The sequence below is a fragment of the Sardina pilchardus genome, chromosome 20 (assembly GCF_963854185.1).
Source record: "Sardina pilchardus chromosome 20, fSarPil1.1, whole genome shotgun sequence".
NCBI classification, from domain to species: domain Eukaryota; kingdom Metazoa; phylum Chordata; class Actinopteri; order Clupeiformes; family Clupeidae; genus Sardina; species Sardina pilchardus.
Genome location: NC_085013.1, coordinates 19,998,843 through 20,021,854, shown reverse-complemented (window position 1 = coordinate 20,021,854; position 23,012 = coordinate 19,998,843). Strand labels below are relative to the sequence as shown.

At 41.0% G+C, this 23,012-nt stretch overlaps 1 long non-coding RNA gene across 1 annotated transcript; it reads right to left on the bottom strand.

The window, feature by feature from the left end:
* Positions 1-6,879: 6,879 nt before the first annotated feature.
* Positions 6,880-12,753, bottom strand: LOC134068167 (uncharacterized). Its single transcript, XR_009936605.1, has 3 exons — positions 12,257-12,753; positions 12,069-12,129; positions 6,880-7,065 (listed from the first exon to the last, which is right to left on the bottom strand). It is a non-coding gene; the product is annotated as an uncharacterized LOC134068167 (long non-coding RNA).
* Between the last annotated feature and the right edge of the window lie 10,259 nt (positions 12,754-23,012).

The window sequence follows — 23,012 nt, the reverse complement described above, 5'->3', positions numbered from 1 at the left end:
GAAATAGGTTATAACAAAAAAAAACACTCATGACAAAAGAATGACAAAACAAAGACATGGACACTTCTACAATTGTATAAAAAACAAAAACAATTATTGAGAATCTCTCTTCACAAATGTTCCTAACATATTTCACACATAGCCTACTGTATATAGGATTAGCAAATTCTTAACCATGCCAATCTTTCCAGAAATAATATTACAGATATATTTAAATATTTACATTAATATAAAATGCTTGCGTGCAGAAAAAGCATCATAGGCTGAGTGCAAGGCTCATGGCGAAACAGTAGTTATACCATAAATAAACTTGTGATTGTTTTATTCACAGCTCAGTATACGGTTTGTGGATAGAAATTGCCTAGAGGATATAACAATTAATTGATCTGATAATGCATTTGATATGGGTGCAGTGCAAACTAAAGACTCCCATTTGTTGCCATCTACAAGCCAAACACACACACACACACACACACACATCTTACAGGTCAATCACATATGACGTGCTGACACTTGGAGAGCTAGAGAGCTTTCTCAGTGGGCTGCTGATGGATTGTCCCTGTGAAGCAAGTGTCCTCCAAGTCAAAGAACTACACTTAAGGTCTCCAGTTTCCCCATTTTTGTCCTTGTTTTTGTTTGGTGAGAGATTATTTGGAAGACTGCTAGCTTGATAACTTCCCTGATATTTAGCACTCGATAGGAGAGCAGAGGGCAGTGTTGGGTGCTGGGTTTGTGCCTTTGAAACTGTTTCAAGCCTCGTTTTGAATGGTGGACACCTTGTTGGAAAATAGAGATAGGCGTTTTCCACCCAGCTCGTTGTCCTGATCATTCAAAGCAGCTTCTGGGGCGCAAGGTTTTGGTGAGGAGGAAGTTTCCACTGTCAGCCAACACCACTAATATCTGAGGCTAAGGTAACATCCTTAATTCCATGAGGTAATGACAATGTCAGTCAAATGAGTGATAATTGGAGGATGTAGCAGTATAACAATGGAAAACTGACATGCCTCAGATTTCTTGTTCACACCCTTTATCTCATGTCTGGCAACAGATAATCCTGACTGGATATATGGCTTGACTATATAGGTTTGTAATGAAGTTCCTACCTTAAAACAGATCCAACAGAATTGAATTGGTGGCCGTTGTATGCATCTAGTTTTTTTTTTATTATTATTTTTTTTTTATGAAATGAACATTCAGCATGTTTTCTTTTGTTGACAAATTAATGGTTACAGTTAGCTGTCAGTCAGTTATTAGAAGGAGAATTTGTGTTTTATGCATGTACCTGTTATTATGAAAGCATTCCTAGCCGGAGGCATGAGACAGAGCTAGACTGCCGTTAGTCTGCCTGGCCAAGTTACCAAAGGAACGGTTTATCTGTGATCAAAATTAATATCCATTTTAATGTAAGCATGTCTACATGGCAAGACTTTATAAGCTTAAGGATGGGAATCTTCAAGAGATCATTAATGTATGGGCTTGCAATTTGATGTGTACGTCACTGGTAAATTATTGTTCTACAAATACATACAATGTTATATAAAAAAATCTCATTACTTCAAATCATGATCAATAAAGTGCTTTTGAAGTTGTATACCGGCCAGTGAAGTCTAAAATTGGCTGTAGTATAGCTTTTGGACATATAAAAAACATATAATGTGTGTAACATTCATAATAAAAATGGGTCTGCTCATTTATGCTACCCAGGTCAAACTAGCATCTGTTGCTATGACCATGTCTATCTGTGATGCAAATCAGCATCTTGCTGAGAATACTACACAAAATTATAAATATAAATACATTTACTACACATACATGATAACATGGCAAGTAAACGTATATCACATACAGTGCCTATAGAAAGTTATCATACCCTTTTGAAATAGTTACTTTTTTTGTCTTACAGCCTGAAATCAAAACCCATTTTTAAAAAAAATCTTTTCCAGTTTTATTTACAAATGTAGCTGTACAACATCAAAATAATGAAAAAAAAGTCAACAGTTCTGAAAATTAATAAAAAATTAAAAACTAGAATAACAGGGTTGGAAAAGTCATCATACCCCTGACTTAATACTTTGTAAAACTTCCTTTTGCTTTCATTACAGCCATCAATCTGTTTGGATATGTCTCTATTATAGCTTTGCACACCTAGATAGGGGAATATTTGCCCAATTTTCCGTGCAGAAATGTTAAAATTTAGTCAAATTCTGTAGGGAATGGCGATGGACTGCTCTCTTCAAGTCAATCCACATATTTTCTATAGGATTTAAGTCAGGGCTCTGACTTTGCCACTCAAGGATATTCACCATCCTATCCTTAAGCCACTGCTTTGTTCTTTTGGCAGTATGTTTAGGATTTTTGTCGTGTTGGAAGGCGAATGACCTCCCCATCCTCAGCTGTTTAGGAGAGGGACGCAGGTTTTCCTCAAGAATTTTGGTGTACTTGGCAGCATCCATTTTCCCTTCTATCCTGACCAATTGCCCAGTCCCCGCTGAAGAGAAACATCCCCAAAACATAATGTTGCCCCCACCATGCTTCAAAGTAGGTATGGTGTGTTTTGGGTGTGTTTGGGTGTGTATACTGTGTTTGGTTAGCGCCTGGAGCTCAGTCCAAAAACTTCAATCTTAGTCTCCAAAAAGTTCGATCTTAGTCTCATCTGACCATATAAGCTTTTTCCACATGGTAGCAGAATATTCCAGATGTGTTTTTGCACTGAACTCCAAGCGCAATGTTTGGCGAAAACCAACACAGTACACCACCCAAAACACACCATACCTAGTGTGAAGCATGGTTGGGGCAACATTATGTTGTGGGGATGTTTCTTTTCAGCGGGAACTGGGCAATTGGTCAGGATAGAAGGGAAAATGGATGCTGCTAAATACACCCACATTCTTAAGGAAAACCTGCGTCCCTCTCCTAGACAGCTGAGGATGGGGAGGTCATTCGCCTTCCAACACGACAATAATCCTAAACATACTGCCAAAAGAACAAAGCAGTGGCTTAAGGATAGGATGGTGAATATCCTTGAGTGGCAAAGTCAGAGCCCTGACTTAAATACTATAGAAAATATGTGGATTGACTTGAAGAGAGCAGTCCATCGCCATTCCCTACAGAATTTGACTAAATTTTAACATTTCTGTACGGAAAATTGGGCAAATATTCCCCTATCTAGGTGTGCAAAGCTATAATAGAGACATATCCAAACAGATTGATGGCTGTAATGAAAGCAAAAGGAAGCTTTACAAAGTATTAAGTCAGGGGTATGATGACTTTTCCAACCCTGTTATTCTAGTTTTTCATTTTTTATTAATTTTCAGAACTGTTTACTTTTTTTTCATTATTTTGATGTTGTACAGCTAAATTTGTTAATAAAACTGGAAAAGATTTTTTTAAAAATGGGTTTTGATTTCAGGCTGTAAGACAAAAAAAGTAACTATTTCAAAAGGGTATGATGACTTTCTATAGGCACTGTATATCTCTCACATATCTTCTCAAACTCTTATTTTAAAATACGTAGCTGGCAGAAAGAGCTGTTCTCGTCTAGCCTGTACAACTCCATGCACTTTAGACTATAGACATGTGTTTACCATGGCGGTCCCTCTTCCCTTCCTAAGCCATTTAATTGAAGAGGAGACCCTGGGCATTTCAAGTGGCATCCAACAGCTGAGAAGGCTTGATGGCGCTGCCACAGGAGCCCACTCACACAGGCTTCTGGCACTTCACACTGCGTCCTCTGTTTAGGCTGTGCCCCTCAGGCCAGCTCAGCAGGGCTGAGTGGACCTTGGGAAGCGCTGGTCACTTCAGTGTGTGTGTGTGTGTGTGTGTGTGTGTGTGTGTGTGTGTGTGTTTGTGTAGGCGCTTGTGAGAAGTGACTACACACAGACACTTTGTTTGTCGCTCCATGCGTGTACATTATGTTCTGTTTAAGGCATTCTTGCTTTATCTGAGCTGTGTCTGCTCATTTTTGGAGAAGTTATTACAAGCTGTTATGGCACAAATTAAATATTTTGGGGCTTTGTGTGTGTGTGTGTGTGTGTGTGTGTGTGTGTGTGTGTGTGTGTGTGTGTGTGTGTGTGTGTGTGTGTGTGCGTGTGCGTGTGCGTGTGCGTGTGCGTGTGCGTGTGCGTGCGCGTGTGTGTGTGTAGTCACTTGTGTGAGGTTGTACACTGTCCACACACAGGCACTTTGTTGTCGCTGCTTGCATGTATACATTATGTTCTGTTTAAGGCATTCTTAGGGGATTCGCTTAATCTGAGCTGTGTCTGCTCATTTTTGGAGAACTTATTACAAGCTCTTATGGCACGAATGAAATACTTCGGGGCTTTGTATGTGTGTGTGTGTGTGTGTGTGTGTGTACTCTTAAAACAAATGTATTGTCCCTATCTGGACACAGAGGTGTGTTCAAAAACAATGCAAGTTGTGTTGTTTTCAATGCAAGTTGTGTTTTATTCAACACATATATTGTAACAAATATAAAAAAAAGGAAACAACGCAAACTGTGTTGTCCTTGTGTGGGCACAGAGATGTCTTAAAAACAATGCAAGTTGTGTTGTTTTCAACACATTCATTTTAAGTGTGTGTGTGTGTGCGCGTGCACGCATGTGTGTGCACTTGCAAGTACATGTATGGTCTAGCATGTGTGCATGAATTTACGTCAGCAAAACCAAAAAAATATACCAATTTTAGCTTAGCTTGCAGTTCACATATTCATGTACTTTTTGGGGTATTTTACGATACCTAATGCATGACATTACAGCTTGATTACGTTTACCCTCACCTCCATATGCTGTGCAAGTGTTTTCAGTTTGTTGCTTTTATTACATACGTCAGGAAGATGGGGAGGGTCTGGAGACCCCACTGAAATGTCTTACTTTATTGCAGCAGATGATGTTGTCCTGTCTTGCCATTTTCTTTTCCACTGAGATTCTCTGTGGTGTCCCAAAATTGCACTCTCTGTCTGAAAAAAGCAGAGAGCAATATACTTGTTTATTGGCCAATTTACTGATAAATCAGAAACCCATAGCAAAACCTCTGTGAATGTGTGGTCCAATTTTTTTTTTTTTTTGATAATTCACAGCAAAAAAAAATTGCAGATGTCTACAAAGTTTCAACAGTTGAATTCCTCCATATCTGTGCTGAAATTTGTCAACGTCTTCTATCTGTTCAAACCTTGAATTTTCATGAAGTGAAATTAAGTTGTGGTTGGTGTCACCAGTCACTAGGGGGAGATGATATGTGGGCATGGAAAAATGGTGGTAGTAATATCCCTGGTGATGATGGCGAGAACCAGTAAAAGCTAATATGAGAAAGGGCTACAGAGAGGGACACTGGAGCCTCAATCATTTCACTAGGGATGGAATTCTTCAGCATGGTTGTGCAGTAGAAGCAGGTGGACGGAACGGAACAGATGCATTTCACGAGCTCTATAGAATGTTATAACAGATCTGTAAGCAGAACAAGGACGGGTTGGATAGAACGATATGATTTGATATAATGTGAAGGTCAGAGCTTAATTTACTGAACTACCTGATCTGTAATTGACCTGTGGGTGGTATAGAATGTTAATTACATTTTTGTATTGTATTGTATTGTATTCGTACATTATATTGTATTCACAAATATGGTCATTCAGCTCATTTGTGCCTATACGCATGTGAAATGGCAAACCGAGTCGCTTTGTCTTTCTGAGGGAGTGTAATGGTTCATATCTAATACTAATTAAACAACTGGTCCAGGTACAAATGTAATCCAACTGCTACGGCCTACAGTACATTGGACCGGCCATTGTGTTCAGTCAACACAGGTGAAGGGATGTGCGATATGACCAAAATCTCACATGTTAGAGGTCATTCTATGTCCTGACACATATCGATATACCACATACCACAGTCCAGCACATTTTCTGTAAATTAAATTAATAAACATAGTGAGCTTCGTGGAGGGGCTATTGCAACCACATTTTGAACTAAATACTTCACAATGGTGGCTGATCTCATTTATTTCATTCACCAGTGTACATTTTTTTTACGTGTTTGATTGTTGAAGGCTCATTTTGGACACTGCATATATATGAAAACAGCATGCATCTCATGACTACCGAGATATGACATGACAAATCCATCTATATCATGACTATCGCACAATATGACATGACAATGGAGAGGACTTGTCATTACATATGATAAAGAATGCATATGGCACAGTTTGTAGAGGGTCATAGTATGAACCAACGGCTACAGAGCTCCACTCAGCATTTTTAGCAACGCTTAAAATAGCAAAATGATGATACACTGTCAACACTGTTAGTCACTGGAACTAAAGATGTCATGTTTAGTCATCCATTTGCATGTGTATAACATGTGTGGGTTCCATCATAGACATGACTAATCCAACATTTGACATCCAAATCCGTCTGATGGTGGGGAAGGCATCACTGGCCACTATGTTACTATTAATACTGATAATGGACGATTCTGTCTATGCTGGTTTGTTCTGACTCCTGTATGAAACAGAAACGCCTAATTCAGGATATGTGATGTGACCAACGCTCCAAAGAATGACATTTTTTTTTTTTTTTTAATGGAAGGGGACACAAAGCAGAGAAGAGATATTATTTATCTTCCTGTCTTAAATGAGTTAACACTAAAGTGAACAGGAATGCCTTTTTTTCCCCTCACAGCATTGGCCAGACTCCGCTGCAGCTGCAAGCTTAAACAAATGTGGACTCTTATGAAATGAAGCACCCTAGGTAATGGTGAAGGCGATACCTTTACAAATGCTGAAAGCAATGCTGGACTTCATTTTTTTTCTTCTGCTGACTGAATCATTTGTCACTGTCCAAATTGTGTATGTAGGGATCAGACTTGCTTTGCACAGACAAGAGCCCAGCTGAAGTCTCTGACACACTGCTGGTCGTAGTGGAGGGCTTTTGTGCTATCAGGACATTTTTTAGGAACATTACTCCAAAGTAAAAGAAAGACAGAAAGCAGTTTTATTCATTTTTAGAAAAGCAGGCCGCTGCTGGGCAGAGCCAAGTGAGGTCAAGTCTCATGGCGTATCAGGTAGTGCCTGAAAAGTGAGACATCAAGTAGTTTAGCATTTTGACATGTTTTAGCTTGGAATTGTTGAACAAAATGGATGTCAGTTCTTGTTTCTTTTTAATTCCTTTTCTTTTTTATCATTATTTTTGTGAGGTATCCCATGTAGTCTTCCACAGACTTGACAGTAAATGACTAATGGTGTTGAAAGGAAAGTTTGGTCTAGGAAACTAATTCTATTGTACACAAAGGCTTGTCAGCTGGAATGTTGACATACCTGTCTACATATGTCGTGGGCGCGTTTGTATACAGTAATACTTTCTATAACAGAGTGTGTGGCAACAGAGTTTTACGATGCCAGTGACATCCATAGAATTGTCTTAATATGTTGCCATTAGCATTTGAGTGCTGGCCTCTATTTGCGTTGCGCAACACAGGAGCACTGCCACAGAGAAACTCGTCCTGCTAGCCGGCCGTTTACATCAGACCCTCTGAGAACCAAGCCAGAGGAAGAATGACGATTCATCTGGGGGGGGGGGGAGGATTTAATTTGTTGCACTTCCAGACTTCTTAAACCAGACAGAAGGAAGTGTCTTTCTTTGTAAGGTGTAGTCACTGCAGTCAGTCATGGTGCGGAGAGCCACCAGTTGACTTTGATTACTGCGCCTGGAGTCTGATTATTGCATGCCGATGACTAAAGCACCATGAAATTATGGTTGCATACACAATTGCAATGGCTCCTTTCAGGACACAGTTGTCAGTGGAGAGCTGTTTTGTAAACTACAATTATGTCCGCCATTTCTGCATTATATTAGAAGTGGGTATGTAAATAGTTACAAATTGCCTTGGTCCTTGTGTTCGAGAGAGACACAGATCCTCGCTCCAAAACATGTGCTCTGCTGAGGGAGAGAGAGACTGCGTCAGCAGCTTTTAATGCAATAATGTTCTATCTTCTGCCGAGGACAGATATCTGGGCAGAGGAATAGACAGCGGGACTGGCTGGATTTCCCTCTAATTTGCCATGACTACAGAATTAATGTTCTGCCTGAGTGCCCAGCTGCTATTTATTTCAGGGCACTGAAATGCATACTGTGCGTGACGTTGCCACATACGGAGGCCGACATTACAAGAGAGAGCTGTGTGGCATTGGGATTCCTCTGGGGCTGTCATCTTAATTTCTGGCCGAAATTCTTATGAGGTGATAATGGGGGGATGAGCTTCCTCTGAGGAATGTTTCTGTGGTTCGCCACTGTGCTGTCTGTTGGTTTTGAGGAAAGAATTTATGGGAATTTAAAGGGATTTTTTTTTCTCTTTTTTTCTTCCCCCGCACACATAATCTAATACTATAGGTTACATAAGATGGACTGGATACATTGTATAACGTTATATAAAATGCTTTTCCTCCCTATAGGTACTGTATGTGGATCACTGACCGATGTGAAAGGAAATTAAATGTAAATGGGAGAAATGTATATAATACTGAATTGAGTGAACCGAAGGACTGAACTAGGGGCTAATGCAGGTTAGATGTTGAGACAGACAGACCAAATGTTACTGTGTGATATTCTGTTTTCCTCCACGACCGGTCTTTGATCCGAGCAATCATCTGTCCAGAACCAACCATTTACAGTACATCAATGTCATCAGCTAAGTGAGAATGAAACTGGCCCTTCTATTAACTGACTATAGACCCTGAAAGGACTATACGAGTAATGTGATTAAAGTTTGGATCTGTCAAATAAAGAAATGGTATGACTACGAAATTGAGCTGAATGATATTGAACGCACACAAAAACATGATCATGATAATCAAGTCATATTGTCCTTACTGTACATGCACATGAATTTCATTCTTTTCTGTTCAAGATTTCATAAGTACCAATGAGCCAAGAGTCTCCCCACATGTCGCGAATGACCCACTGACTGCGACTGTTATAATAGGGTGCAATAATAGACCAAAAAATCCAAGCAATGTTTTTTCAGTTTGTATCCAACAAGTGATTGTATTGAGATGGCTTTGGCCAAACAATTTACAGCGTAGATCTCATTGGAGAGGAGTACGCCACATACAACTGTGGTCACATGATCCCAATGATCACTTTACCCTTGACATGTCCTAATACATCATATCGTTCATTTCTATACAAGAAGGTCCCCTCATGCTGCTGAGAAATGCACTGTTGGAATCTATGAGATAGATTCACTGAACTAAGAGTCCATGAATAGAGGCATTCTGACTGTATTTACAGAGTTTGGGGACAGTTCATGATTCACTCAGTCCGTGCTTTGCACAACTATAAAATATCATGCCAAAAGGATATTGCATATAATTAAAGAAAACCTCAGAGCATTTCTGAGCCCTCATATATGGCCTGACAACATTAATGACATTGTTTGAAATCAAAATGGATGAGTGTGTGCGCTCAAATTTGTATCTGTAGAGCAGAGCAATAATTTGAGACAATTTTCACATTTAAACGCCAGATGAGACATTCCCTTGTCCAATGGGTGAGTCTGGTGTGTCGACGTAACCCGAAAAAAGATTTAGTATTCTACCAAAGAGCAAACATTTTCTCAGTCTGCCGCCGTGTTTATTTCACTTAATTAACGTGTGATGAAGGCACCCTGGGGAGGAGGCCTGTGCCTTTTAACAGTTTGTGTGAGCTGACGATACACTGTAGGACTTTAGGGTTGAAAGGAAACATCACCACAAGTGTGTCTAAGTGGTCCCTCTCACTCGGACTTCAAACACAAATCCTCTGTCTCTGTTTTGTTTGAGGAGGTCTGTTTGACCACCAGACCAGAGATACTGTTTGTCATTCCATTCAAACGACAACAAAAAGAACAACATTTTTCTAACTAGAGCCCAGCGAATGACTACACTGTGGCGCTATGTTGCCTTAGACATACTTGCTGCCACAATAATAGAAGTGGTGCAATGTACCGTGAACACAACTAATTTTTAATAGAACCACACAAAAAAAACAAAAAACACTTGTAGGGGAGGGGCTTAGCGTTAACATCCTGATGCCTCTCTGGGTGCCTCTCAACCTCTCTCCTCGATGCTCGGTCCTCCAGGCTCGTTCCCACTGATCTATAACTAACACTGGATAGACTATCCCATTGTCACCGCCCCATCATTCTTTATCTAGACCAGTGAGGACGAGGACCGAGGAAGGAAGGGAGGATATATAAAAGACAAATGAGAGGCACCCTCTGTGTCTATCCAGATATTTGTGGATGTTGTATCTTTCAGCATTGCTAGTGTAGTAGCACCAGCTCACTCACCTGATCATGTATGAAGAAATACATGCCCTTCATTGAAAGCATAACTTGCTAAAGTATTTAACTAGCTCAACCTATTGCAGCAGAGCTGCAGAGAATGTCAAAGCAGGTTTGGCCACAGATTACTTGTGGAGATTAATTGTACAGAGAAGCACAATTAAACTCATGGGCTGTGACTTTCATGTATGTCTCAATGTCCTTTTCTTTGTGACTGAACATTTCTAGCACCTAAATGTACTAACTCGGATTTTTAGGCCTAGCCTGTAATTATTTTTCATGACAATCTTCTGTCTCTGAACTATATACAATCTGAATGTTGACAGAAAAAGGGTATTCGCTGAGGGGAAATATGTTAATGGTAACCTGCTCACAAAGAAGTTATCTTCACGGTCTGCCAGCTTGCAGCATCCCTAAAAAGGGAATCAGTTAATGCGATCATGCTGCATCCTGCTTCCTGTCACCTGACCGTTAGAATTGGTCAGTAAGATATCAGACATTTTCCAGAGTGCTCAGCAATGGCTAGCCATTGAATATAATCTAACGAACCAGATACTTTGTGAATAACAATTAAATAGTTCATTAATTGCATAGCCTAATTACACTATGAGAAACAAACGTCAGATCTGCCATTGACCTGAAGCGACGAAATCTTGTAAGCTGGCGAGTAGCCTATTTCACCAGAACAGTAGACCCACGCACTTGAGGGAAGCCATAGAGTTTTGGAGTGGTTGAACATGGAGCAACCTCATCATCAACTGGTTGATAACGGGTGAGCAGCCTGTTGGGCTAGTCTATAAACTCTAAAGCTGAAAACTCAACTGAACTCTGTGTCAGATCTTCATTGTAATGCCCCCTACGATTTAACCACTGACATACATGACCAGACCACACCATTCTTTTCAAATGAAATGTTTTTATACTAATGGTAGTTTGGCCCATGGTTAGAATTGTTTTTTTTACCTTGGGGTACCCACCTACTTCCACACAGTTTTTTCCCTTGGCATTTACAGTAAGAGCATCTCCACGACCACAGACTACAAATAATAAGACTGTAGATCAGACAACCATCTACCAAACCATCTACACTGACTGACGTTCGCTCCGACACATCAAATGTGTCCAATGGGAGACACACGAAATAGCCTACTTATTTGACAACCGAATTCAAAACTATTCAATATGGCCGACGCTCAGGGTTGTAGGGTCAAGGGTTAGGCTATGCTTGATGTGTAGGCCTAATGTGTGATAGGTTATTTTGAATGTATTGTTTGTTCCTTATAATTAATGAATAAATACATTAATTAGTTAATTAATTAATGTATCGAAATTAACAAATTAGCCTACCTTGATGCTAAAAAAGACCATGAACTTGATTTGAGAAAGCCAATTAAGTAAAATGTGATAAGTTCCATAAGCTACATGCTGAAGAAGCCTGTGCATGTCATTGTGAGCATAACCATCTCATACAGTGATCTAACTAATCTCAATCCTCTGAGTAGCCTACGATGAAGATAATGCATTAAATCCCAGTGACTAAGGGAATTCCTGTGTTGACGGATATGCAGTCAAGTTCATAAAAGGCCTATTATAGCCTACAGAGTCAGTCAGGCTGACTAATTTCTGTGTTAGCCTATCATTGGCTAAATGACTGGATACTGGATGTGGCAGGCAGCGAAGGTTTGAGGACATGTTCTGTGTGTCAGGTAGCACTGTTGTATGTGGTATGTCGAGGAGCTCGCAGTAGCCTACCTGTCAGGTAACCAGGATGACGCACACTGAACAATGGCGCTTGGAAGACCATGCCATCAGTCTGAAAGACAAAGCAACAAAAGGCAAGTGTAAACAAAAACAGAGCACCATAAATCATTTTGTGACAGCGCCCCAATCCTGGCGTGCTCATCACAGAGACAGGCAAAAAAAAACCTCGCGTAGCATACCGTCGTTTGTCTTCACGCCCAGGCATAACACCCTGATGATGACTTTGGTCTGATAAACCCCCGAAGCAGTTTCACAATCATCCCGCCAGCCCACACAACAACAACGCCTCTCGATTCTGAAGTATTTTGGAAGAACCCTGTTCCCTTTCTCCACGTAGGCTATGTCACACTCTGACAATCAGGTGAGAGGACAGCCTCATCGACCTCGGTGACAACGCGTCAAACTTTGCAGAAAAAAGTGTCAGAGTTGTTTTCAGAAGCTGTCGCCAATGAGGCCTGTAGCCTGCGGGGATTTATCACTGAGTGGCACTGTGTAAGTGTGTCTCCATGGGCCGTGAGGAGAGAGCGGTGGTCCTAATCTGAAGTCGACTCGACGTAGGGCCGTGCAGAGAGTCGTGGCGTGGCGTGCCTCAGATCTCCCGCACTGGGGTCGGCCTTTGATGCTCACCGAACTCGCTGAGCCGTGGCGTTCTGCAGTGTTGCCCTCAGCTCGTGCTCTCGTCTCGTCCCTGTCTGCCTAACCCAATCATGTGTCCTCATCTCGGCACTTGCTCCGAGCTTTGACCCAGAGTGCTTGCTGTCAATTTAGCATGGCGTAAACAATGGAGGAAGGGTTAAGCAAGTCCAGTGAGGAGTATGGGAGTAATTAGAGACGGAAGGTTTTCTGTCTTCAAACGGCCTCTTGCGCGACAGACACCGGGCTGCCTGTCTCCTCTGTAATATTGTAACTTTCCAAAAGTAGGCTACAAGTGGCAAATTAGCGAACATGGCAAAAGTAAATATTCCAATATGAAATATCTGTTGTGCTGTAGAGGCATTGTCGGTCCCATAATTTGTCCTAAAAGCCATTCTTTTCTGCCTGAATTGGAGCAGAGATCCACGGTAGTCCTACCACTAAAGCCTTAATTGCAAGAGAGCAAGATCTATTTGTATTTTTGAAAGGAACGAGAAAACAGTCCTGAATGGCAGACGAGACTGCTATGCGGTATGTGGTTGCACTGTATAAAAACATTCATTTTAGCGGAGGGATTCGCTTTGACATTGGTTTTGTTTTAACCCACATTCCAAATGTTCACGCTAAAACTTCTGACAATCCTGTATCCACATCATTCATTTCCTATCTCCTCGTCTTTGGTAAACAGCTTTAGTTGGTGAGGGATGAAGTGTGTAACGTAATACTAAGTCAAACACCCATTTCAACAGACACTCATCATTATCTGGAAAACGGCAGGCTTCCTGAAACTGATCTACTAATCACATTGCACAGGTTCTCCTGATCCAGTCTTCAGCCGTTTCATTGTGCTCAGTCAACTGAGAATGTACAAGTCTTTCAAGTGTGAAAAATGAAACAAACTTGTCTTGTCAAGATCCTGTTTCCAATCTAAGAAGCTGTTTGATTTGTAAGAGTTGATTGCCTAATAACCTATTCCCTAACCCATCTCTTTTTATGAAGAATTATGTTAAGCATAACCACAAATACTTACTTTCACTGTGATTGAACCTGGTGCAATAACAGTACTGAGAGTATATAAACACATCAATACTGCATACTGACAATATTAAGCAATAAAAAGAACCAAAATTAATTTTCAGTTTATCTGAAAATTGTTTTCCTTCATGGAGTTATATTCACAGGCCATACATGTCACCATATAACTTTAGCTCTTCTGTTTATTCACGTGCTGTCTGCAGTTTCCTGCAGCAGCTGAGCGGGTTGCAGTGCTGACTTGCCAAAGACATGTTAATCATCACAAGACTGGTGCTGAGTTATTTTTCCCGTCAACATAAAAAAAGAGAGAAATTCATTTCTAAAGCGAAGTGTGCAGTACCTGTCCTGGCCCCATAAGCACCGTGAGCCAGAGTGTCATGTCACATCATGTCTCATATAATACTATGTCTTTGAAATATTTTGGTATAAATTATTTATTCCATCATTTTATTATATTTATTTATATAGCAGACACTGTTGTCCAAAGTGACTTACATATTTCAGCAACAGTACAAGGGATTACATTAATTCCAGAGTAATTTGGGGTTAAGTGTTTTGCTCAAGGGGACAATGATGGAAGCCGGGAATTGAACCCACAACTCTCAGGCTATACTGCACGCTATCCCAGCTCCTTAACCACTACACTACCACCACCCCTTTTCTTGGAAACACTTAATGTGTTTGACATTTTTGACGTTTGACACTCATGCATTTGGATGCTTGTAAATTGTAGTATTATACGATGTTAGACGACACTCATTAATAGTGATGGTCATATACATGGTTGTGTATGCTAAGGAACTAAATCAAAGATGGAGATCAGTGTCCAAACAAATATCTCAAAACTCGTGTCTGGACAAAGCAGTGAAACAATTTCATCGCAAACCGTTGGCTTCATGGGAAATGCAAACAAGAGGAATCAGCACCTGCCAGCCCTGCCACTCACACCCCTCTCCCTCTCTCCCTCTCTGCCTCTCTCTCTCTCTCTCAAGCCCTGACTCTCATTCTTTCTCAGGTGAGGACAAAGGAGGGGCTGTCAGGTATGCTGAGGAAGAGCCATCCACCTCTTCCTGTTTAACGTGACACAGATACCTGCCGAGGGTCCATTTCCTGAGAGCAGGGTTTCCGATTCTCAGAGTCCATTCAAAGGCTGTCTAGAGACTGGGCCTTCTAGTGAGGAAAGCAAATAAACAGAGGAATGGGCCTCGTTTGTTGTTCTGTAATGTCAACAGGTGATTTTTGTGTCTCACGGCAGGCTGTGCTAAGCCCACTTAAAGGTCATTTACCTGGACCTTTATGATGCTATGTGTACTCCCCCAAAAAGTATATATATAACCACCTCTGAATAAATTACTGACTGTCTTATTATATCATATAAGGAGAACTAAGTGATCAGAATAGTTTGTCTCCTACACTTTCAGATGCTGAGTATTCATGTCATGAATATTTTAACGTTACACTGTATTGAGTGTACAATTTGGCAGCCTCAAAGAGGAAGTGAGAAACCTTGCAATGCCAGTGACGTTCTAATCTCACATCATGCACAGTTTGAAGCCGAAAACACGAGATGCTTCTCTGCGGTCTGTCATGTCCAACCACACCATTTGTGAGCTCAGTCATTCTCTTATTCTCGTATTCTTTAATTCTTCTCTCTCCCTCTCCCTCTCCCTCTCACAAACACACACACACACACACACACACACACACACTCACACTCACTCTCTGACAGTGCTCCCTCCACTTTCATCACATGAAAGTAACAGAGAGGTCGAGTAAATACTCCCTCTGGTGGGTGATGACGGTGGGGATAAAGGAAGATGGATGTCCCTGGTGTCAACATTGCAGGTGTTTGCTTTTATGACCGAGCTTAGTGCTGCAAGCAGTTTCTCATTACCGGCCAGGGAGGACGAGAGCCTCCAAGTCTCCCACATTCATACAATGCTCTGAAGACTGTGTAATTTAGGAAACTAATTTTAGGGGGAGGCAAATCAGATTTTATTCGAAGCAGACCTGACTGAGAGGAGATTCACCACACTGTGGTCAAACTTCAAACCCAGCTTGTTACTTGCTGCTTTTCATGTCCAGAGTTCTTCAGATCTCTCCCTCTCTCTCGCTCTCTCCACCTCCGAGAAGGGCAAAAAACATAGCTTTACTTGTCCAGCAGTATCCATGAATATTGGACCCTGAAGAAACCTGTCATGCATTAAATGACTTGTATGCATCATTTCACATAGAGCAGTAGCTGATATCTGCCAAAGGAGACACCTCATGTTGCTTTTAAAAAAAGTTATAGGAAATGCAAAAAATCAGCGCTGAAATATTTGGATGTTGTGCCAAAGCTGTCATATGAAGTCCTAAGCCTCTGGGGCTGTCAGGGACCAAACCAAAGGCTTTAGCCACAAACTTATCTAAATGCATGCTTGCTGTATATCTGAGATAGAAAACCACAGGGGAAGACCAGAGCCCTGCTCTTCCAGACGGGGCTATTTCAGTCGGTTCAGAATGCCTGTACCAGCCAGCTCTGGACAAGATTTCTATGGAGATAAGAGCAAGGCCTGCTTTCATCAGCAAAGAAATGTAGGTACAATCAATGATGTTGTGTGATACAAATGTCTTTACAACAACAACAACATTACCTTTCACATTCATATTATAAATGATTAGGCTACATACTTCACAATATCAACAAATCTTTAAAGAGGACATAATGTCACAAGCCTTCTCGCTTGGCAAGTTTATTCACACGCCATTTGTATGGCTCAGTGCAATACTGTCAGACCTGTATGCAAAGCCTGTGGACAAGCAGTCATGTACCAAAATAAGCACTACCATCAGGAACTTACTTAAAAAGCTGCTTTCTCAGTACGAGCAAGTGTGACACAAATGATCCATCACTAACTAGTTTGAACACATCCACCACAGGTGTTCGTATTGACAGACTGTTATGCGGACAGTCTATCATAATGTCTCTACTGTTAGTCATTAAAACTTTTAGTTATGTTTCTTGTTAGAAGTGAATGTGTTTGCCAGGGGTATAATTAAATCTAATTTTATTTATGTATTTAGCACTACTATGTCATCACCAGACACAAATATATATATCCACTTTACTAGATTTCAGGTCCTGAATGTGAGCTATGATAAGCTATGATTTTGTGTGATCCAGCCAATGTTATTATGTAGTTCTTTTAGACACTCATAACAGCAAACTTGCTAATATATGCATAGACACAATTAAACACAGAACAAAGATATATAACTGATATTAAACTGATTTTAAAAGGCATTATTAGGGGCTCATTAACTTGTCTAATCAACATTTGGAGAAAATAGCAGTTGATAGGAGTTGACAGTTGATAACACAATGCTTCTTCATACAGTATATTTACATCAATACTGACCACTATATGGGCCATTATGCCAGGAACCTATTAGGCTCCATGGGACTTTTATTTATTGTCTTTTTTCCCAACAGAAGGAAGAGCAAATAAAGGGATGAGGGTATAGTGAACATGATACCTCAAGCCAAGATCAAAATGGTTGGTAGGAGTGTTGAATTTCACTCTTGTTGTTAATCCATCAGCATTGTCACACAGGATTAAAGACGAGAGTCTTAACCGTTTCATCTCCATCCTGGCAAATATTGGCTTGTGTAAATAGTTATAGTATCTTGAGGATTTAGGTGCCGGCTTAAAGCCGACCAGTGCCAGTGTTGTCCTTGGACGATCACTGAGGTCCTTATCGTCTTTCTCAACTGAAGATCAGTGACTGGATGAAGTGCCTGGACAGTCCAGTTCATCTCTGTGTCAATCACGCAAAGGTCAGCTTTCATGCCTGAGGATGTAGGTGTTGGGCTGATCTACTGTGGCCGAGATCAGCTTTAACAATATGGTCCCAGTGATAATACAATAGTTCTTATTCAATGGTTTCCGCTGAAGTTAACATTACTTATCATATAGTGAAATTAACTATCAATGTTAGGGGATTTTAAAGCCAAAAGATAAAAGCCAAGATAAATAAATAAGAAACATTAATAAAATTGCAGCAATGTAATCAATGTAACTTAGCTAAAAGAAGTGTGATATAATTTCTTGTCCAATGCAACCCGCCTAAAAACAGACAGAACAGAAAAATAAGGAGTGTGTTCTTGCTCACACAAAACAAGTCTACTGTTGGCCAGACCTCTGGCTTACAATGTCAGGTTGCCTGTTCACATTGTAAATACAGCAGCTTGACTTACTCTCAATGTCCCTGTGTACCCTCAAAAAAATACATCTACTTGCGTCCTGCCATCAGCTGCCAAGGGCTGCTCCTATCAAATTTAAAACACTTCTCAAGGGCTAAACACCGGAGGTAAAACATATAATATAAAGGCGAATGTACAAGTAAGTACACAGGATTGTGCATGTCAGAGAGGGGAGAATACACGTAAAACCCCTGCAACCGCTGGGATTTACTTCCCTGCTTTTGACTCAAAATTGGTACTCCCCTGAAAACATCTGTAAAAAATTAAATCTCACCACTCAAATTAGAATGGAAAACCTTGGCTTTGGGGTCAAAAGGAAAAAAACTGCCAAATTGAGCCACTAGCATCTTCCTACCCCGCTTGCTTTGATGTTCACGGCTGTCCCCTCACCGCTGTTGGTGTGCTGGAGCAGTGCAATGCAGTGTGTGTGTGTGTGTGTGTGTGTGTGTGTGTGTGTGTGTGTGTGTGTCATAGAGTGGTGTGTTAAAACGTTTAGATTCATCCAGAAAATGAACCTATTTCTGTGAAGTAAGGCACCAAATCATTCAAAAATATAGCCTACAATGAAAACATTGTATTTGTCATTATTATTATTATTATTATTATTAGTAGTAGTAGTAGTAGTAGTAGTAGTAGTAGTAGTAGTAGTAGTAGTATTGTTATTTAATCAATTACAGCTATTAGAAAGTGTGTGGCATTGCAAGTTGACTTGCTCTTCTCTAAATAGGTCTTGCATAATTTGGAGCAATTTGTATCTGCAATTTGTTGTGGGTTGAAATTGGCCCCAGTCAAGTGCCATCCACAGGGCATAGTATGTTGACCTCAACTTCTTCTGGAGTGCTGTGAAGGCTTTAAAGAACCTTTAGGGAACCCTTCAAAGTGCTTTAAAGAACCTTAAAGGGGCATTCACACCAAGAACGATAACAATAACTATATCCATAACGATAATACCACACTGACCAACAATAAGCAAAGTCTCTCCTTGTGTAATTAATGTGATGGCTAAATATGATGATGACTGGCTATCAGCTTTTTATTGTTCTCAAAATCGCTCTGAAAGTGATCTCCAATAATATCGTTCTTCATGTTGTTTACGTGTGAGCATCGCCAGTCATATTAACGAGAACGATATTTGTTCATAGTTATCATTATAGTTATCGTTCTTGGTGTGAATGGCCCTTGAGAGGAGGTCTGAGAGGCTTTGAGGGTAACTTTTAAGAGAAAACTTCTGCTAAAATGTTTTAGTGCGATTTAGGAGTATTCCTAGTGGTGAGATCAAATGCTTTGTGAATACGGCCCCAGGTGGAGGCTACATTGTGAGTGGTTCTTGGTAGCCATACTGTATATGAGCCAACTATTACGAAATTGCCTCTATTCAACCTCAAGAACCCTCACTGTGCTATGCCAGGCGCCAAAGGCCCACCCCTCCCTGACATTTCCCAGGTATGATGGTGCTTTCTGTGATTTTTTCTGTGATTGGCCTGCCCTTCTCCCTTCTTTTATGAGTACGACTGACAGTGTGAAAATAAACAGTTTTTTTTTTTATGGAACCATGTCTCCCTGGAACTCTTTTGGGTGTTATCTGCTCTCATTGTGAATGGGTGGGTGTTTGATGGGTGCTTAACGAACTGACACGACGTGATTTGATTGTTCTTTCCTGTCTTGCTTCACATACGTTGTTGTCTTTGTTGTTTGTATGTTTCTAAGTCTGTCTGTTTCTTTGTTTCTTACATGCTTGACTGGAGGCCTGTTTTCCTAGTGCTGCTGATCACCAAGGAGTTGACATCTTTGTTTTTGTCATTGTTTTTCTGTTTGCGTTCAATTTTTATTCATTTGTTTTGTCCTCACTAAGGGGAGACTGTGAAGCTGCAGATTCTGTATTAGTGTGGCAGTTAATTTGTTACTTTTATTGTTTGTTTGTGATTTACTTCGTTAAACGTTGTGTATGTGAGCGTGTGCTGTCTGTAATCCTGGACTTCCCCCCTCCGTTTAGGTGCTGAGAGGCGACAGTGGGAGCAGTGTCCTTGTGGTGATGGGCTCCCATCTCTGTGTGCTGTGACGTTGGTCTCTCACTGACTGTAATCATTGCCTTGGAAGTGTGTGGGTGTCACCAAGTTCGTGTGATTGGGGTGCCTTCTTTGGAAACTCATGCATGAGTCTCTGTCCTCCCACCAGTAAGCCTCAGGCCTGCCCTTCTCCCTTCTTTTATGAGCACAACTGACAGTGTGAAAATAAACATCTTTTTTATGGAACCATGTCTCCCGCAGTTCAGTCCACAAACCTGAGTGAATTACTGGGTTTAAGGTTGCTGATGATGTGTGAATTATATCTTTGGGTGCAAGTTCCATCGTGGAGTAGTCAGCTAATCTATCCGGGCCTAAAGCCCCTAACAACTATACCACTTGCCATACCAGCTTGTGAGTTTTTGTTTTATTTGGGTTTTTTTTAAACTAGATATTCTGATGTTTTCCACCTGCATCCGTTTTCCCCCAAATCTCTTAGAATGAAGCCAGAAAGTGTTGCTCAGTGAAGGCTGTTGCAAACACCTTTGTCAGGTCTTCAGTTTCTTGCCGAATTCTTGCATTTAATAGCCTTCACAGTTCAGCAGGATGATAGACTGACGTGTTTCACAACAAGACAGCTTTTTCTGTCAGGCCATCTGTAAACCCATAATCATTTCCATGCGTGCTGTTATGTTGCAGCAGATACTCCCAGTAGCCCCCCAAAAATGCTAATTTTATGGCTTCCTTAAACAGTACAACAGTTTCTAAAACGTCATTGCTAAAGTGTTTTCTAAAGATAAATTAGCTGTTTAAACATGATCATTTAGATTATTGTGTGATTGAAACACAGGAGTGATGTCAGGAAATGAGCCTGCATAGATATTTGTTTCAAAATCCACAATTTCCAACTGTAAAGCTTATTTACAACGTTAACAGTGTCTACTCCACATAATATGTCAGATGAATATCAAATAACATGAATAGAGCAAGTGTGAATTTCTATCTATCTGTCTATCTGCACACATTACATAAATAAATAAATAAATAAATAAAATAATCACAATCAATAATCTGAAATCTTTGTAATCTGTTATTCCAGTGTGTGTAGAGTGGCATGGTTGAGACTGTGAGAAAGAATGTTTTGACAGAGGGATTGATTCTGTAGCACGATACAAAGTCCAGGTTTTCAGTGTCATAGTCAAAGAGCTGTGATGGAAAGAAGTATGACATGCAAAGAGATAACAGGATCTTTCTGCTTGACGGCAGACAAAGTAGGTCAGTCACATTTTATCCTTTGTTGGTACATTTGGATCCTTTCTTGCACATGCCTGGTATGTGGTGTTGATTTTAAGCTGGCTTGAGCACCAGTGTCCTTGTGTGTGTGTGTGTGTGTGTGTGTGTGTGTGTGTGTGTGTGTGTGTGTGTGTGTGTGTGTGTGTGTGTGTGTGTGTGTGTGTTCCAAGAAGGGATACACTCCCTTCAGGGTTGCACGGCTCCAATGAGCTCGACTGTACCCAAATGCTATCTCAATGGTCTCTGCGTTCGTTTGAAGTAGCCGCGGCCGGGCCCGTGTTGGGACAATGCGGTGAGCTGGAGAGAGCGGGAAGATCGGCGATTGCGTCCCGCTGATCTCGCCGTGCTCACTGCCCCTGAAAACCCTCCTCTCACCTCCCACCCAGCCTCCATAATCGTCCCTAATGAATGGTTGTGTGCAGCGGGAGCATTGGCCGATAGCGATCATGTCAAGGAGGGTAGGGTTCAGGTCTCAAAAACAAATCAGGGCATTCCATCTTAACCATCTGGACGTCTTCCATAATGCCACACACTCTGCAATTGCTCTTGTAATGGACCTACACAAAAATAAAACTTGGCACCACAAAGGCATTTGACTCTCCCCCCACCCCTTTTGCAACTCTCTCCCTCTCTCTCTCTGCAGTACTCTCTCTCTCTCCCCTCTCTCTCTTTGCAGTTCTCTCTCTCTCTTTTCTCTCTCTCTCTCTCTCTCTCTCTCTCACTCTCTCACACACCGCGGTGGTTCTGTGTGACTGAAGCCTGTTGGGCTGCCCAAACAGCTCAGTGTTTGCTGGGTCCTGATTTCAGGTACTGATAGCGAAGTGCTGTTGCCTCACAAAGGTAGGAATACGTCCGTAAGCACTAGCAAGCACTAGTGCTGCTGCATTTCCCCCCCGAAATGTGTCCAAAGGACCCGAATTGGCTAATTTCCACTGCTCTTTCCACTCCCCCTTCACGATTCCCTCGGGAGGGCCTTATCGTCTACGAGGGCCAGAGACTGGCTGCAATTAGCCAAATACTACTCTGATACTCCAAATGAGCTTTAATAACAGGCCAGCCTTTGGACCGTTTCAGTGCGGCTGTTGATGCATAAGTCACAGACTGTGAAGGTTGTTTCAACGGAGACATCATCAATTACGTCGTGACAGCTGTCACATTCACCTGATCTTCTGAACGTCATGTCTGAGTAACTTTACATGCGCAACACGGGTACGTTTTAATTGCTATGCCCCATAGCACTCGCTGCAACCACATGTCAACTTTGACAGAATCCCTGTCACGAATTGAGACAAATGTTAGTCAGGCAATAAAACACAGGAGAGTTCCGTTTCCCTTTGCTTTTATGAACACTTCTATGAGGTTAAAAAGGTAAAGGATGAAGTCACTATCATTGCAAATATGACACTGATGATAGACGCTGTCACAGTTTTTCTAGTTTTACCCTGTAGTGGTTAGCAGTTATTTTTTTGTGTGCTACATTTGTGTGACAAGATTGCCTCTCCAAAAGAACTATTCAGCCAGGTAGCTGGGAGAGCACTATATTGAAACCAAACAGAGAGCATGAACTCAAATAAAGGATTCTAGGTGTGCTAAATGTTCGAACTGAAAAGATTTATTCAAATACCCTTTGAATAGATAAGGAACACATCAATAAAAACATCAAATAACAGCCAATACAATATAAATTAGGTATTGAGTGGAATAGCATCAATATAGAATTAAATT